The 18,799-nt window shown below is 38.6% G+C and overlaps 1 pseudogene; it reads right to left on the reverse strand.

Moving 5' to 3' along the window:
• Positions 1 to 596: 596 nt before the first annotated feature.
• Positions 597 to 1,509, reverse strand: LOC101116089 (olfactory receptor 9G1-like; annotated as a pseudogene).
• Positions 1,510 to 18,799: the final 17,290 nt, after the last annotated feature.

Genomic DNA, 18,799 nt, shown 5'->3' on the forward strand with positions numbered 1-18,799 from the left:
TAAACAGACAAGTAGCTTGGAGAGGTCATGCTTCCTGAATTACAGTTGTACTGAGTTTTTTGTGGGGTACCACTGGGCCTTTGTGCTAACACTTCTGGGGAGAAAAAGGACATATAAAAATGCTTTGGAAATTCTGCTCTAGGAATAAAAGTTATGATTTTAAGGGGTTGAGTTATCTGAAAATATTAAAATGTAATTCAATATATTTCCTATTTTAAGGAAATAATTATTGGATACAATTCTCCATACATATATCAGTCAATCAAAAACATTGTCATTCTACAGTAGGCTATTCTGTCACTTCATGAGATAAAAGACAGGTTTTGGTTTTAATTTTTTTGCTTGTTTGCAACCTATAGTAATATAAAATTCAAAGCAAATGATTATATTTTGTACTTAAATTTTACCTCTTAAATCACACTTTTTTTTTTTTGCACCTCAGGTCTCTTTATTTGCCATGTACAAAGGGTGCAAATTCATAAACTGGCACTATAAAGATTCTTGATCCTAAAGGAACACAATGGCAGCTCTTCTTGAAATACAATAACCTGCTCAAAAATTGTCTATACATCTGCTTAAAAGGAGAGAAACTTTATTTATTTGAAGAGTTTATTCATGGCCTCTTTCACATCCTTATTCCTCAAGCTGTAGATCATGGGGTTCAACATAGGAAATGCTAGAGTGTAAAATGTAGAAACGGTTTTGCCACTATCAAAAGAATAGTTAGCGTGTGGACGGGAGTAGATGTAGAGAATGGAGCCATGGTTCAAGGTGACTGAGATCAGGTGGGGGGAGCAGGCAGAGAAGGCCTTGAGGCGGCCCTGGGTGGAGGGGATCCTCGAGATGGTGGCGATGATGAAGAGGTAGGAAGCAAATATGAACACAGAAGTGGCGATGACATTAGAAGCCACAAGGAAATGCATCAGAGCCTGGTAGCCATCCTTGTTGCCACAAGCTAACTTCCCCAGGGGAAGCAAGTCACACACACACAAAAAGTCATCAATGGCATTGTCATTACAGAAGTTCATGATAAATGTTCTCTTGGTGATGATAGAACAGTTAATAAAGCCACCAAGGTATGAGGCAGCTACAAAAGAATGCACATAGCTTCATGGACATGGCCTGAGAATAAACAGGTGGCTTTGAGATGAATGTACAGCGGTCAGCAGCCATGGCAGCCAACAGGAAGCACTCACTGTAGGCCAGCCCACCAGAGCAGAACTAGGCTAGCAGCCTGCAAAGGAGATGCTCTTCAGAGATGCGTGTCACTAGGATCTTCGGAGTGTAGACAGAGGAGTACCAGAGATCCAGAAAAGACAGATTCCCAGTGAAAAAATACGTGGGTGTGTGCAGTCGGGAGTCATTACTGATCAACACTGTGAGGCTGGCATTTCCAGCACAGTCATAGAATAGACACCAAGGGCCTCCACAGACAGGACAGCTGCATCCTGGGGTCTGTCGTGAAGCCTAGCAGGAAACGTCAGTCACTGTGTAATTGCTTCTCTCCATGGTTCCAGGGAATCTTACCTAAGAAGAGAAAAAAATGAGTTCAGCTTGAATCGCTGTTGCTGAATACATAGGAAATGTGCCAAATAAAGGATACTGTATCAGTGTTGTAACTAGAAATCTATAATCCAACATTTTCCACTTTAGAAAGAGTTTTCATTTTGTAACCAACCACTGTTTACAGTCAAAAAACACCTGGAATAACAGGCAAATTTGGTCTTGAAATGTGGAATGAAACAGGGCGCAGACTAATAGAGTTTTGCCAAGAAAATGCACTGGTCATAGCAAACACCCTCTTCCAACAACAGAAGGGAAGACTCTACACATGGACATCACCAGATGGTCAACACCAAAATCAGATTGATTATATTCTTTGCAGCCAAAGATGGAGAAGCTCTATACAGTCAACAAAAACAAGACTGGGAGCTGACTGTGGCTCAGATCATGAACTCCTTACTGCCAAATTCAGACTCAAATTGAAGAAAGTAGGGAAAACCACTAGACCATTCAGGTATGACCTAAATCAAATCCCTTATGATTATACAGTGGAAGTGAGAAATAGATTTAAGGGCCTAGATCTCATAGATAGGGTGCCTGATGAACTATGGATGGAGGTTCGTGACATTGTACAGGAGACAGGGATCAAGACCATCCCCATGGAAAAGAAATGCAAAAAAGCAAAATGGCTGTCTGGGGAGGCCTTACAAAGAGCTGTGAAAAGAAGAGAAGAGAAAAGCAAAGGAGAAAGGGAAAGATATAAGCATCTGAATGCAGAGTTCCAAAGACTAGCAAGAAGACATAAGAAAGCCTTCTTCAGCGATCAGTGCAAAGAAATAGAGGAAAAGAACAGAATGGGAAAGACTAGAGATCTCTTCAAGAAAATTAGAGATACCAAGGGAACATTTCATGCAAAGATGGGTTCAATAAAAGGACAGAAATGGTATGGACCTGACAGAAGCAGAAGATATGAAGAACAGGTGGCAAGAATACACGGAAGAACTGTACAAAAAGGATCTTCATGACCCAGATAATCACCATGGTGTGATCACTCACCAAGAGCCAGACATCCTGGAATGTGGAGTCAAGTGGGCCTTAGAAAGCATCACTACAAACAAAGCTAATGGGGGAGATAGAATTCCAGTTGAGCTATTTCAAATCCTGAAAGATGATGCTGTGAAAGTGCTGCACTCAATATGCCAGCAAATTTGGAAAACTCAGCAGTGGCCCCGGGACTGGAAAAGGTCAGTTTCCATTCCAATACCAAAGAAAGGCAATGCCAGAGAATACTCAAACTGCCACACAATTGTACTTATCTCACACGCTAGTAAAGTAATGCTCAAAATTCTCCAAGCCAGGCTTCAGCTTCGTGAACTGTGAACTTCCTGATGTTCAAGCTGGCTTTAGAAAAGGCAGAGGAATCAGAGATCAAATTGTCAACTTCCGCTGGATCATGGAAAATGCAAGAGAGTTCAAAAAAAAAAAAAAAACATCTATTCCTGCTTTATTGAGTATGCCAAAGCCTTTGAGTGTGTGGATCACAATAAACTGTAGAAAGTTCTGAAAGAGATGGGAATACCAGACCACCTGACCTGCCTGTTGAGAAACCTATATGCAGGTCAGGAAGCAACAGTTAGAACTGGACATGGAACAGACTGGTTCCAAACAGGAAAAGGAGTACGTCAAGGATGTATATTGCCACCCTGCTTATTTACCTTATATGCAGAGTACATCATGAGAAATGCTGGACTGGAAGAAACACAAGCTGGAATCAAGATTGCTGGGAGAAATATTAATAACCTCAGATATGCAGATGACACCACCCATATGGCAGAAAGTGAAGAAGAACTAAAAAGCCTCTTGATGAAAGTGAAAGAAGAGAGTGAAAAAGTTGGCTTAAAGCTCAACATTCAGAAAATGAAGATCATGGCATCCGGTCCTATAATTTCATGGGAAATAGATGGGGAAACAATGGAAACAGTGTCAGACTTTATTTTGGGGGGCTCCCAAATCACTGCAGTGTTGACGGCAGCCATGAAATTAAAAGACACTTACTCCTTGGAAGAAAAGTTATGACCAACCTAGACAGCATATTCAAAAGCGGAGACATTACTTTGCTGACTAAGGTCCGTCTAGTCAAGGCTATGGTTTTTCCTGTGGTCATGTATGGATGTGAGAGTTGGACTGTGAAGAAAGCTGAGCACTGAAGAATTAATGCTTTTGGACTGTGGTGTTGGAGAAGACTCTTGAGAGTCCCTTGGACTGCAAGGAGATCCAACCAGTCCATTCTGAAGGAGATCAGCCCTGGGATTTCTTTGGAGGGAATGATGCTAAAGCTGAAACTCCAGTACCTTGGCCACCTCATGCGAAGGGTTGACTCATTGGAAAAGACTCTGATGCTGGGAGGGATTGGGGGCAGGAGAAGAAGGGAATGACAGAGGATGAGATGGCTGGATGGCATCACGGACTCCATGGATGTGAGTCTGGGTGAACTCTGGGAGTTGGTGATGAACAGGGAGGCCTGGCGTGCTGCGATTCATGGGGTCGCAAAGAGTCGGACACGACTGAGTAACTGAACTGAACTGAACTGTTTACAGTTATTTTTTTTTCTCTTTCTTTTTATTTTATTTTTTTTTCAGTATTTCTAATAGTTATTTTTATTTTTATTTTTTTATTTTTATTTTTTCATATTTCTTTTCTTTTTTTTATTTTTAGTTTTTTATTTTTTACATTTTAAAATCTTTAATTCTTACATGCATTCCCAAACATGAACCCCCCCTCCCACCTCCCTCCCCATAACATCTTTCTGGGTCATCCCCATGCACCAGCCCCAAGCATGCTGCATCCTGCGTCAGACATAGACTGGCGATTCAATTCACATGATAGTATACATGTTAGAATGTCATTCTCCCAAATCATCCCACCCTCTCCCTCTCCCTCTGAGTCCAAAAGTCCGTTATACACATCTGTGTCTCTTTCCCTGTCTTTATTGAAGGATAATTGCTTTATAGAATTTTGCTCTTTTCTCACAAACTTCAACATGAATCGGCCATATGTATATATATATATATCCCCTCCCTTTTGAACCCACTCCCATCTCCCTCCCCATCCCACCCCTCTAGGTTGATATGGAGCCCCTGTTTGAGTCTCCTGATCCATACAGCAAATTCCAGTTGGCTATCTATTTTACATATGGCAACATAAGTTTATAAGCTACTCTTTCCATCCACTTAAGTACATTAAATTTTTCAACAGTTTATTTGGTCAAATATACCTCAGATATGCAGATGACACCACCCTTATGGTAGAAAGTGAAGAAAACTAAGGAGCCTCTTGATGAAAGTGAAAGAGGAGAGTGAAAAAGTTGGCTTAAAACTCAAAATTCAGAAAACTAAGATCATGACATCTGGTCCCATCACTTCATGGGAAATAGACGGGGAAACAGTGGCTGACTTTAATTTTTTTGGCCTCTGAAATCACTGAAGATGGTGTTTGCAGCCTTGAAATTAAAAGACACTTACTCCTTGGAAGGAAAGTTGTGACCAACCTAGACAGAATATTAAAAATCAGAGACATTACTTTGACAACAAAGGTCCCTCTAGTCAAGGCTATGGTTTTACCAGTAGTCACGTATGGATGTGAGAGTTGGACTATAAAGAAAGCTGAGTGCTGAAGAATTGATGCTGTTGAACTGTGGTGTTGGAGAAGACTCTTGAGAGTCCATTGGACTGCAAGGAGATCCAACCAGGCCATTCTGAAGGAGATCAGTTCTGGGTGTTCATTGGAAGGACTGATGCTGAAGCTGAAATTACAATACATTGGCCACCTGATTTAAACAACTGACTCATTTGAAAGGACCCTGATGGTGGGAGGGATTGGGGACAGGAGGAGAAGGGGATGACACAGGATGAGATGATTGGATGGCATCACTGACTCAGTGGACATGAGTTTGAGTAAACTCTGGGAGTTGGTGATGGACAGGGAAGCCTGTTGTGCTGCGGTTCACGGAGTAGCAAAGAGTTGGACAGGACTGAGTGACTGAGCTGAACTGAACCTTTGAATCAGGCAACCTCCAAAGTAGTTAAGAATACTCCATGGATAGGAGCTAGAGGTGTTTTTACAGAGAAGACACAGAGCAGAGAGAGGAGGTCATTTGTTTGGCTCTAGATTAATTGGTTGCTTTTCTTGGAAACCAGTGATAAGCAGCAATCCCAGCTGGTGGTTTGTGATTGCTGTCCTTCGTTTCATTCTGTGGGATTAGGTGGACTGACTGTGGTTTAGTGCTTGGTTCACTTACAGTGGTTATCAAGGTATAAATGAGAGATGCTGCACTGTATTGGCTTCCTTGTTTAGCGGCTTTATATTTCTGAAGTTGGTTAATTGATTTTACCTCTTAAGCTGAACATTCAGTTAAAAGAAGGATGAACTCATTGTTTCTAATTACTGTAATTTAGTTTTCTTTATAATGTTAGTTTGCTTTTTGCTAAGTGCTTGACTTTTTAGCTTAAACTGTAACATTTTTTATATCTGAAAGGCTGAATTCCATATGTTTTCATTATATTTTCAAAGAATAGGTATTTTTTTCTTTCAGTGCTTCCATATACTGGGACAGTGCTCAGCAAATTAAATTCATATGCCATAATAATATCTATGTGGATAAGAAAGTATCCAGATTTTAAAAAGGTAATATTTCCAAATTTGTGGGGAAAATATATACTGAAGGATGACATGCAATGACAAAATTATAAAATACACGGGTTAACTGTGTTTTATACATATTCTAAGAGTACAAATTATGTTAGCAATAATCTAAAGACACAGTTTAGATGGAATTCATACATATTTCATAAATAATGTAGTACTAGAAATTTGCACTAAGTATATTTTTGTTGCTCTTTAATTTTTTATTATTAAGGACTTTTTTCCCTCAGCAACCGTTACGCAAAAATACATGTCTTAGAATACAACTATGAAAACATGTATTCTATCTGATGATAAAGATATTTGCTCACTCTTTTCAGGGTTCCCTGAGTATAGATTATAGATGTTCTGTTGAAATGGGTAGACAGGGATATATCTAGCTGTTGTGCATTTGTATTACACTTAAGAGACAGTTTCAATCACATTACCTTCCCACCAACCTGTCACTATATGTCATAAGCAAAAATTCTGGGGAATAGAACGGTGTTTCCTGTTTGTCTTAAAAGTTACCCAAACGCTCCATTTGCACTAGACTATTGATATGTTAATGAAACTTACTTCTGAGTAAAATATCAGAAAGTGTAAGGTTGTTCCTTCCTTGCTTTTGTCACTCATACCCTCTAAAGGTTTCTTCATCAAGGCTAAAAGACCATGCAAACCTAAATCCAATGACCATTCTAGTCCTCACCTGATTTGATCTTTAACCAGCATTTGAAATAGCTTATCAGTCTTTCCTGCTGCACTCTCTTCCCTTTGTTTGCAGGTCATCAGACTTACCTTGGTCTTCTTCTCCTTCTAATGGTGCATATGCTCAGTGCTATCTCCCACCCCCTCCCCCACCGCACCGTTTTGAATTTTGGCTAGTCCCAGAATCAACCCTGGAATCCCATCCGTTTTCCATCCATGGTTACCTCTTGGTGGACCATACAATTTAATGACTTTGAGTTATTTCTATATATGTGACCCTATCTGTCTATCTACCTATATCATCTCTTTTTTAAAAAAATTGAATTTATTTATTTTAATTGGAGGCTAATTACTTTACAATATTGTATTAGTTTTGCCATACATCAACATGCATCCACCATGGGTGTACACGTGTTCCCCATCCTAAAGACCCCCTCCCACCTCCGTTCCCATACCATTCCTCTGGGTCATCCCAGTGCACCAGCCGCGAGCACCCTGTATCCTGCATCGAGCCCGGGCTGGCAATTCATTTCTTCTATCCTCTCTTGATCATTTTTATTCTCTGACCTTCAGACTCATGGATCCACGTGCCTACTTAACATCTCTCATAGGATGTCTATCGGGAAGTTTAGGAAAAAGTGTCTTTCTAACAATCCTTCCTAAGCCTGCTTTTTCTCAATCTTCTTCACTTCAGTAAAGGCATTATCTTAATTAGTGGAGAGTGAAAAAGTCGGCTTAAAGCTCAACATTCAGAAAACAAAGATCATGGCATCTGTTCTGATCACTTCATGGGAAATAGATGGGGAAACAGTGGAAACAGTGTCAGACTTTATTTTGGGGGGCTCCAAAATCACTGCAGATGGTGACTTTAGCCATGAAAGTAAAAGACGCTTACTCCCTGGAAGGAAAGTTATGACCAACCTAGATAGCATATTCAAAAGCAGAGACATTACTTTGCCAACAAAGGTCCGTCTAGTCAAGGCCATGGTTTTTTCAGTGGTCATGTATGGATGTGAGAGTTGGACTGTGAAGAAGGCTGAGTACTGAGGAATTGATGCTTTTGAAGTGTGGTGTTGGAGAAGACTCTTGAGGGTCCCTTGGACTGCAAGGAGATCCAACCAGTCCATTCTGAAGGAGATCAGCCCTGGGATTTCTTTGGAAGGAATGATGCTGAAGCTGAAACTCCAGTACTTTGGCCAGCTCATGCAAAGAGGTGACTCATTGGCAAAGACTCTGATGCTGGGAGGGATTGGGGGCAGGAGGAGAAGAGGACGACAGAGGATGAGATGGCTGGATGGCATCACTGACTCGAAGGACGTGAGTCTGAGTGAACTCCGGGAATTGGTGATGGACAGGGAGGCCTGGCGTACTGCGATTCATGGGGTCGCAAAGAGTCGGACACGACTGAGCAAATGAACTGAACTGTTCAGACATTTTTTACTCTTTTTTGTTTTTTACACTGTAGCTAATTGGCAACATCTTCATTCTACCTTCAAAATATATCCAGAACTTAACCAACTGCTCCCAGTTTCAGTGATTCCACCATACATGAGCCCACTCTCATTTCACATTTGTATTATTGCCCTTTGCTAACGCCCTCCCTGACTCCTCCCTACTTCCATCCTTACCTCATTTGATTGTCTCAACAAGGGAGCCAGAGTGATCCTGTTAAAATGCCAGATGGATCATGTTAGACCTCATCTTCAAACACTCCGTGACTTCAGCACTTTTCCAGAGTAAAGGCCCAAATCCTTATGAAGATGTGCAAAGCTCATGACATTTCTGCTCTGGCTCTACTGGTCTCCCTTTCACTGTTCACTCCAGCTCTGCCACCCTCCTTTCAGTTGCCACATAAATTGATCCACTCGGAGCCTTGGGAGTTATTCACTCCTGTGGTTAGAATACCCTTCCTCAAATATCTTTACAGAGAAGATATTTCCCTGTCTTTTTTCAGGTGTCTGTTGCCACTAATATCCCCTATTTTCAAGGATTCCCTGATCACTGTACTCAGTCTGCTTCCTGATATTCTTATATCCCTTTTCTTTTGTATGATTATCATAGAACTGCTTATTTTCTAATATTACATATATCCCATTAGTTTAACTTATTCTTTTTTATTATTAATAAAGTATAATCTTTCACATTGGCTTTTAATGGAAAATGTGTGTCAGTTCAATTTTTATTTTATTTTAATTTGTAGGTTTCCTATGAAAGTTTTGTGGGCTGTTTTTTCTAACTGAATGCAAAAATATATATACTGAAAACATTTGGTGGCTGGGCAAAATCTCTGAAAACATGGATTCATGAAAACTAGATGTGGTTTCCTATGAGAAAGTGTTGAACAATCCTGGACCACACTTTGAAATTCCAATCTTCCATTTCTTTATGTTCTATGATTCTCATATTATTCCAGAAGTTTGTCATTAATAAAAATATTTGACAAGTATTTTGAATATTTTCAGTTCAGTTTAGTTCAATCCCTCAGTTGTGTTCAACTCTTTGTGACCCCAGGAACCACAGCACACCAGGCCTCCCTGTCCACCACAAACTCCCGGAGTCCACCCAAACCCATGTCCATCAAGTCGGTGATGCCATCCAACCATCTCATCCTCTGTTGTCCCCTTCTCCTCCTGCCCTCAATCATTCCCAGCACCAGGATCTTTTCAAATGAGTCAGCTCTGCCTATCAGGTGACCAAAGTATTGGAGTCTCAGCTTCAGCATCAGTCCTTCCAATGAAAACCTAGGACTGATCTCATTTAGGATGAACTGGTTGGATCTCCTTGCAGTCCAAGGGACTCTCAAGAGTCTTCTCCAACACCACAGTTCAAGAGCATTTCTGACTCAAATGCTTTGCTAGGTGTTTCACATGAATTGTTCCATTTATTCCCACAACATCTATCATAGGTATGTTTAAAGATTAATAGCAGTGATTTTATAGATGGCCAAGTCAAGGTTTCATAAGTATCTAGTAATTTCAGAGTTAGTAAATAAGTGTGCTGTCTTCCTCCAGAGAGCTGGTACTTAACTTCTAAGCCACTTCCTTTAATACCTGATACTAGGTTAAAGAGATGCTTATGCATTCCATGAGTCCCTCTCTTTTTAGTTATAAGACCTTAAATCAAACACAATAGAATAATGCCGAGAGATTCAGAGGCTATCCAGGTGAGTACTTCATACCATTGGCATCAGATGAATGCTTCCAAGTAGCTTCCAAATCATCTTCTGGCAGAGTCCTGTGTCTCTTTACTGGCAGCCAATACTGATTATGAATATAGAGATATTCCACTCACCTCACCCAGGACCATGACACTTGCCTATAGCTCTCACAGTCACAGCCAACAGGACCATAACCTGGGTCTGGATAAATTAAACTTTCTCAAGTTTCCCAGGGTATTTGAGTTATTAAGTACTTCATGGGTTCATAGCTTTGAAAGTCTCTAAATGGCAATTAATCAAAAAGTGTGTTGACTTAATTTAGGAGAATCTGAGGTGGTATACTGACCTGTAATGTAATGACTTCTCATCTGTAATACTGCATTTCTTACAATTGTGGGGAGAGTTAATAGAGACAATGTATTTGAAGTGATAAGAATGGTTGGGATCCAATATGATGTATTAATTATTTGATGTTATGTTACTTATTAATGTCATATAATTGTTAAGTGGTAGAATTATTATTATGAAAAAGAGCAAAGGTGCTAAAATTGGTGGTGAAACAGCCCTTTTCCTTTGCTCTTTTCCAACCTTTGCTCTTTTCCTCTGCTAGTCAAGCATGTTCTCCTTTACCCCAGAGTTCTTTTGATGAGTTAAAATTGCCTATCATGGTGCCTCAACCCATCTTCTGGTGATTGCATTTCTCTATCTTATGCTCCAACTATGGATTTTTTTGGGGTCACTGATACCTCTGTGGATCTTCTCAAGTGAAAATGCTCAAATCCACAGCATAAATACACAAACACACACAAAATAATGCACACATTTTCACTGTGTTTCCCTTTAAGCTTAAACACGGTTACCTTCTCATGGGTTAAATATTTTACTTAAAAAAAAAACAGTTATTTTTCAGCAATCTCACCCAGAGGTTATGACAACCTGAGAGGAATGATCAGCTATTGTCTAACATTCTTTTTAAATGTACATTTTGTCCTTGTATCCCTTGGGACAAAAACACATTTAAAAAATTAAACTTCTTGTGATTTATTTCGAGCCTGAGCATAGATGGCTTTTTTCAGCCTTCTGTCCCCTAGGGCTCTTGGAACAGCTACAAACGTCTTCCAGTGTAAATGATTCTCAATTGCTTTTTTGTTGTTGCATTTTTGTGTCATTTTATTTACCTTTCCTTCCTTTAATATGAATTGCCCTTTGTCACCACAGACAGTAGGGAAATCAGGTCTCCACTTTGACTCTCAGCAGTTTCAGGGACTCCCATAGGACAGTGATGAGGTGTAAGAAATACTGGTTTATAGTTCCCATTGTAACAGAATATAAATGGCTACTGAGTTATACAAATTAAACTATTTATTTCTATGTCCAGAGTAAATCTGCATCACATAACATACAGACATCTGTAGTGTGACCTTATCCAGAATTCAGAATCATTGATAACAGCGGATCCTGAGGGAATTCTTGGTTTTGTAGTTTTGGGGAAAGACAAGCTAGGTAGTTAACCATAACTAGGCATTGACTAAGTCAGGTCAGTCTTATTAAATAAGAATCAGAAAGGTTTTGTTTAGAGACTGTGATTCCCCAGGGATAGACATAATCAACCATAATTTTGTTACCTCTGTGTTGAGTTTTTCTGTATCCAAATATATATATATATATATATATATATATATATATATATATATATAGCAATTATATCTACTGTGTACCTTTGAATATTAATACACAAATAGGTATCTATATGTCTGTGGGGTGCTCAGATAGCTTCCACTTCTCCTTCTGGATGGTCTCCCATCATTTGCCATCCTGCTTTCTGTTCCAGGAGATGAACCTACATGAACTAAGTCAATTAAATTTTCAAGGAGGGGAGGAAATACAAAGAAAAGATTGGGTTCAGAATACCTATTTCTGTTACCAACTCAGGTTCAGATGCTCATCACTCAAAGGCAATGATCAAGGGGCAAATGCTGGTAAAAAAGAAAGGTGCTTTATACAGAAAAGCCAGCTACCTGGGGAGAAGGTGAACTCTTGTCTGAAGACCAGTTCCCAACGTCCTGCTCAGCCATGACAATTTGTAAAGGGAAAATGGAGAAATAATCTTGGTGAATCGTTAAAGTAAGAGGTTGGATTCTTCATCATTCTTCCATTGTGTGCAGACTGCTGACTTCTCCTGACCTTCCTTTGGATGCTGTTTTGCCTATGTGGTCCACCTACAATTGGATGCCAACTTGCCCATGTGGCAAATTTGCTAAAGAGAAGAGGGTTGGGGGTGGGTAGAAAGTCAATCATTCTTCAACTACATAGCTCTTCATTCTTATTCTTTCTAATCCAGGAAAGAAATCAACAGGTTAGGCAAGCCATTGTGTGCATTCAGTAAAGCAAAATTCAGGAGTTAGGTTACATGTTGCCTAGTGATCTCATCTTTTAACATTGGGTGTACCTCTAGAGTCAGACCTTTTAACTGGATCTCTGGATTAGTTTGCTGACAGTTAAAAATGTGCAGATATGCCACTTGCCAGAGAAAGGGGACACTGGTGAGCCCTGGCAGGTAGTGGCGTCGTGATAGTTTAAATTATCACCAGTGATGGCATACCATGAAATGCAGTCGGAGAATAAAACACTGAAAATCAGTTGGTTGTAGCATTCATCATGACCATGACAATATCGGTTGTAAAATTCTTGGGGTCTTTTAAATTGAAAACTATGATTATTCTACTGGGAACATGAAAGAGCGTTTGGAATGCCCCGGCGGTAGGTTTGAAGGAGTTTCGCAACGGCTTTAGTCCTTTAGGAAAGTTCAGGTTGAGGTTTAAGCCAGGGCCTGATTGTAAGAACTGCAGAAAAGACCTGTTAATTAAATGCTAGGGGTTTTATCATAAGCTATATGAAATGATGGAGAGAACAATTGAGACCATAAAGTAATGGGATAGGGACATTGGGCAGACAAGAACAGAGGTAAAAACAAAATCCCTTGCTTTAAGAGGCAATCCCTAACTTCCCCTCTCTGAAAGAATCAGCTTTTCCCTGGACAAAAATCTTTCAGTGACTGTACTTAGCAACTTACAAGCTTGTGTAATTCTCCTCAACACTCAACCTGACCACTCCATATCACCTTTATAGCAAAAGTTAAATATCACTTGCCCAGATGATGAAATAAAAAACTTGCTCTTAGGGGAAATGCACATTTAAAAATTTATGGGTTCTCACTAATCCGTATTGGCAAGAGTCTGGAAAGCATGTAAGGGACTGGCTTATAAAAGTGGTAAACCAAGGAGAATGATCTGTAAGGATTAATCAAGCACAAGTTATCAACACATGTGCACCCTTATAAGATTCAAGAATTCACTGTTTCCTCAAGAAACTTAAGAATTTGTATTATAATTAAACATTTGTCGTGATTGATTCTTTTGAACTGTTTAAATTCAAAATACTTAACAAAGACAAAACATTCCTAATGCAGTGCTTGCAAAATGTGGTTAACATCAATACCACAGGCAAAATTTCCTCATTATGTCTATATTCAGTGTTTAGCTAAGATTTTTTTCATATGTTTATTTGTAATCTTTTTATGTTTTAGTAATATTATTTAGAGCTTCCTTGGAGTTGAACTAATACAAAAATAAGTAAAAATATTCTCGGGCCAGCAGAAGTTTCTTATTGAAAAATAGATGAGTTTTCTTAAAGTAAATAAAATAGGAGCAATGTGTCAAATGGTTCCTTTTCTTTTTTTAATAGTTAAATTTAATGTCAATATGATTATTTTTGTCCACCATTTTATTTATTTATTTTTAATTTTTATTTTTACTTTATTTTACTTTACAGTACTGTATTGGTTTTGTCATACATTGACATGAATCCACCACGGGTGTACATGCGTTCCCAAACATGAACCCCCCTCCCACCTCCCTCCTCATAACATCTCTTTGGGTCATCCCCGTGCACCAGCCCCAAGCATGCTGTATCCTGCATTGGTATGTCCACCATTTTAAACAATAGTTTCTTGTGCAAAATGACATCTCATTCTAAAATTAGTTTTAAAAATGTCAGCCAGCGTTAAATAATATTATATATTAATTTAATACATAACATTATTCAAAAATAATTTAATCTTCTGATAGCTTTATTCTAGTTAATAAACACACTCAGGTTTCCCCTACAATGTCAGCGATTATGTCTGCATAAATTAGCTTTCATTTAAGAACTGTTATCTATTTACTTTGTCTCAACTTATTTATTTGATATGACAATTATTTATTATTATTAATAGTAATATTCATCAATGTTGATTTTCCTAATTGTTCTTTGTAGAGCTTCTAATTTTATTGGAACTTCTTAAAAATAGTTATTTATACTTATCATTTGCTGCTATACCAATAAAACATTCACATATATGTATTTATTTGAACTTCTATGTCATATACTTAATTAAATCATAACCTTTAAAGTACATTAAAAATGAAATAATCTACCATGTTTACTCTTATACAATCTGTGCTTTTTTCATTTCCTGAGAAGCCTTGAAGTCCTTGGCTTTCACTGACTCACTAAGTTGCGATTGAAATTTCTTTTTCAGTTATTATTAAAATTATTTTGATATTTAAGATATTGCAGCTCTTTAGATTGATTTCTTTAGTCTCTGCCCCAATCATTTGTAGAAGCATCTACATTTTCTAAACAGAATATTTCAGGCACAAGTTATTTATTTTCTCACTGTAAAGCATAGACTGCTCTATCCTCCAATAAATTTTTATTCCTTTAGGTAGGCAGCAGTGTTAGGGATGCAAATTAAGGACCAGAGTATGTACGTGCAGCATAACATGGAGTACAATGAATATCTTGCTTTTCTTTTAGCATGGGAAGAAGGGGAGTCTGAGATGTGTCCCTATTCTTTAATAAATAGTACTTTGGCCACCTGATGTGAAGAGCTGACTAATTGGGAAAGACCCTAATTCTGGGAAAGATTGAGGGCAGGAGGTGAAGGGGACGATAAAGGATGAGAGGTTGGATGGCATCACTGACCCTGTGGACGTGAGTTTGAGCAAACTCTGGGAGACGGTGAAAGACGGGGAATCCTGGTGTGCTGCAGTTCATGAGTCGGACACAACTGCATTCCGCAAAGAGTCGGACACAACTTAGCGTTTGGACAACAACAACTAGTTGATCGACTGACAGAACAGGGTCTCAGGATAACACTGGAAAATAAGTGACAGGGAAGTCTGGGCGAGATATATGGATGGCTCTCTTGGAAAGGACTGTGAAGGTAGTATTCATGTTCCATTGTTAAGTGTCCACTGGAGGGTCTTGTTTGCAAAAAGGATTCACAACGAGAATGTTGGTGAACCTTATTCCCTGGAAAGCCCTGTACTTAAATAGTGAGACCATTACAAATTAACCACAGTGGCAAGGATGGAGGCCATGCATGAACTCAACAAAACTGGTTTTTCTTCGTTTTTCTTCCATTTTTAGCCATCTTCACAATTCTAATCTGAGGAGCCACAAATTTTCTCACCTAATTGGTACCACGGCCCTATGTTTTGTTACCTAAATAAAAGTAATTTTAAATATAAATCAGATCAGTGTATTACTGCTTAAAATTTGCAAATATTGTAATCAGAATAAAACTTAAACTTCTTACAATTTAGCTAAAACTGTACTACTCAAAAGCATGGTTCAAAACCAGCATCATGGAAATCTTGTTTGAAAAGAAGACTCTTGGGCCCTGACTCAGAATCTGCATTTTAACAAGAAAACTATGCTATTCCTATGTATATTAAAGTTTGATGAGAACTCATTCAGAAGATCCAGCATAATGTGTTCCCTACATCCTTTTCTCTTTAAAATGCCATATATGATCCTATTTAAATGTATTAGCTTTTATGTGTGTTTGTATGCGCTCAGTCAAGTCTGACTCTTTGTGACACTGTGGACTGTAGCCCTCCCGGGTCCTCTGTCCATGGGATTTTCCAGCCAAGAATACAGGAGCAAGTTGCCATCTCTTGCTCCAGGTGACCTTCCCAATCAGGAACTGCAGCCCTCTCTCTTGCATCTTCTGCATTGGCAGGTAGATTCTTTACCACTGTGCTGCCTGGAAACTTTTACATGTGTTTACATATATTTATACATACATGCACATATAAACACACACATAATGTCATGATAAACCATGGATCACATTAGCTTATAATCTCATATTGGTCAAGAAGCCTCCAGGGTTTGTAATATGTTCTTGGGATAACCATGGCTCTAGACTGCATATCTATTAATATGAGAAATGTTTAATCACTTTTCATATCACTTATGGACTATGCAAATCAAATCATGTGATCTGCTCTGATATCAGTCTAATGGAGTCCCCTCTGTTTCCAGAGCCCTGAGACTCAAATGAGAAAATCTATGTTAAAGGAGGCTGTGTCTACCATGTACTATTCCTCCTTGGCATATTGGGTAACTTCCCCATAATGCCAGGGTCAATGCAGTCTGAGGGGGATGACAACTAATGGGGATCTAAGCTGGGTGTTGGAGATTACGAGTGAAATGACGTAAAACAAGACACATACAAAGGACAGACGACATGTACACACTCCAGCCGGAGGAACAAAACAACTGCCCAAACAATTTGGGCTTTATTATTATAAAGCTCCCCTAGGCAGAATTCCAGACTGCATGAATAAGCCTTTTCAGTACAGCACAGGTGCATACATGTTATCGTGCAGCAAAGGGGAGTGAAATTCCGGCCTTCTGCAGAGTCTGTCCAGAGCCCTTATCACAAGAAGGGAATGTTCCCTTATTTGCAAGGGACCATCAATCTCAAGGCTGTGTCCGTCTCCTTGGCAGAACATCTTGTTTGCAAGCAGCACATCTCCACTTTCCCTATTGTGGCCACATTAACCCTTCACTGGGAGATTCCAGCAAAATGTAATTGGATATTTTGAAAAGTCTTAGGTGAATGTTGTACATTTTAGATGGTTTTCACACAACGGTTCTTAAAAGCTGGAACACAGTAGGGAAAAAAAGTGGAAGTAACAAATGGAACTCCCAACATATTTCAGGCTTAGCTTTGTCTAATCCACAATTATATCTTTTTCCCAGTAAAATGTTGAAAGAATAAGATTTCAAGGGCTCACCTCTGGGGCTTTTAAAAATACCATATCTGAGTCCTATCAGCAGAGATTTTGATTAAGGATATGGCCTGGGAATTGATATTAAAATCAAATAACCGACAACACCCAACTATAGTGTATTCAGGAGTTGAGAATTATGAGATTAAGTTATATTATTATGTGGAGACATTATTTGACTCAGCTGGCTCTTTGCGCATTGAAAGTACTTAATTAATATTAACTTTCTAGTTTGCTTTCTTCCTCTCTCCTTCCCTTCTTCTCCCTCCCTTCCTTCCCTGCTTCTTTTCTTCCTTCCTTGCTTTTTTCCTTCTTTTCTTCCGTTTAGATTCATAACAAGGGAACGATGTAGTGGTCTGAATGTTTTAATGTCCATTTTGAAAATGAGTAAACTTAGGAAAGTGAGATGATACACTCACGGTTAAAAACTAGTAAGTTTCCATGCTGCCCTTACAGTTTCCTTATAAACAGTTTGCGTTTATCAGCTATGCAATTGTGGATGATTCCAGAGTTTAGCGTGATCAAGGAGAAGAGAATCTAGGGTTCAAATATTCCATGTGTACAATTGAAAGTATACGAGGGTCACAATCATCTCTAAATTCCTGTTGATTTTAGGACATGACTCTGTGCATGGCCTTTGACGCCTGCACTTTAGAGTTTGCTGTTTTTGTGTTGAATGCATTTACCTTTATGATTGCCAGAATTAGGCAACACGGAAGGTTGAGAACACTCTGGTCACTTGGAAGGCATTGTTTAACCTGGTAATGGTTCAAATGCAGGTGATGGAAAAGAAGGGAGCAACCGATACACACAGCAACCAGGACTCCCTCAGATCAAATCATTAATTAAATTTTAATCACTGGTCTTGGGACATCATCCCTCAAGTATCTAAAATTCAGCCTAGATGAGAAAACTCAAATAACTTAGGGATTTCACTGTGCATTCATTATCTTTATTTTTAATCTATAAAAAGGTTGGGTTGGATTATAGCAGCATCTCACTTGTGGTTATCATAGAAGCAGCTTTATTTTATTTTCATGGAATTTTAGTTTTTACACATGGATATCATGTCTTTTTTTTGCATGAATATGTGGTGAGGACAGATATGAAGACTATTTCTACACAACATTTAACAGCTTTAGGTATTTTTTAATATAAATTTATTTATTTTAATTGGAAGTTAATTACTTTACAATATTGTATTGGTTTTGCCATACATCAACTTTGGTATTTTATCTGTGGTGTTTCTGACTTAAATTGTTTATTGAGATATTAAAATGACAATAATAAAATAAAACAAAGTATTTAGCTAAAGGGCATTTTGGACTTAGGTAAACTCAAGTATAAATTTATGGCTTTGCTAAATATCCTACCTTTGAGACAGTTGTATACTTTCTGACCATCAATTTTCTCATATTTAAAATGGACATAAGTTCTATTGGAGTTGTGAACATATGATTTACTATCAGCAAAGTACTTAAACAGTTTGTCAAGTAATAGATAATTATAATAGGTAGCACTTAATGTCACTTTTTAAGTGATGATTTTCTTCTTTTCCATATAGAAATTTTTTTTTCTGGGGGTTGGATTCAGCTGGAAAAGTGATTTAATTGCCTCAGTGTGT

This window comes from Ovis aries, unplaced genomic scaffold (genome assembly GCF_016772045.2).
Source record: "Ovis aries strain OAR_USU_Benz2616 breed Rambouillet unplaced genomic scaffold, ARS-UI_Ramb_v3.0 scaffold_133, whole genome shotgun sequence".
Classification (NCBI taxonomy): domain Eukaryota; kingdom Metazoa; phylum Chordata; class Mammalia; order Artiodactyla; family Bovidae; genus Ovis; species Ovis aries.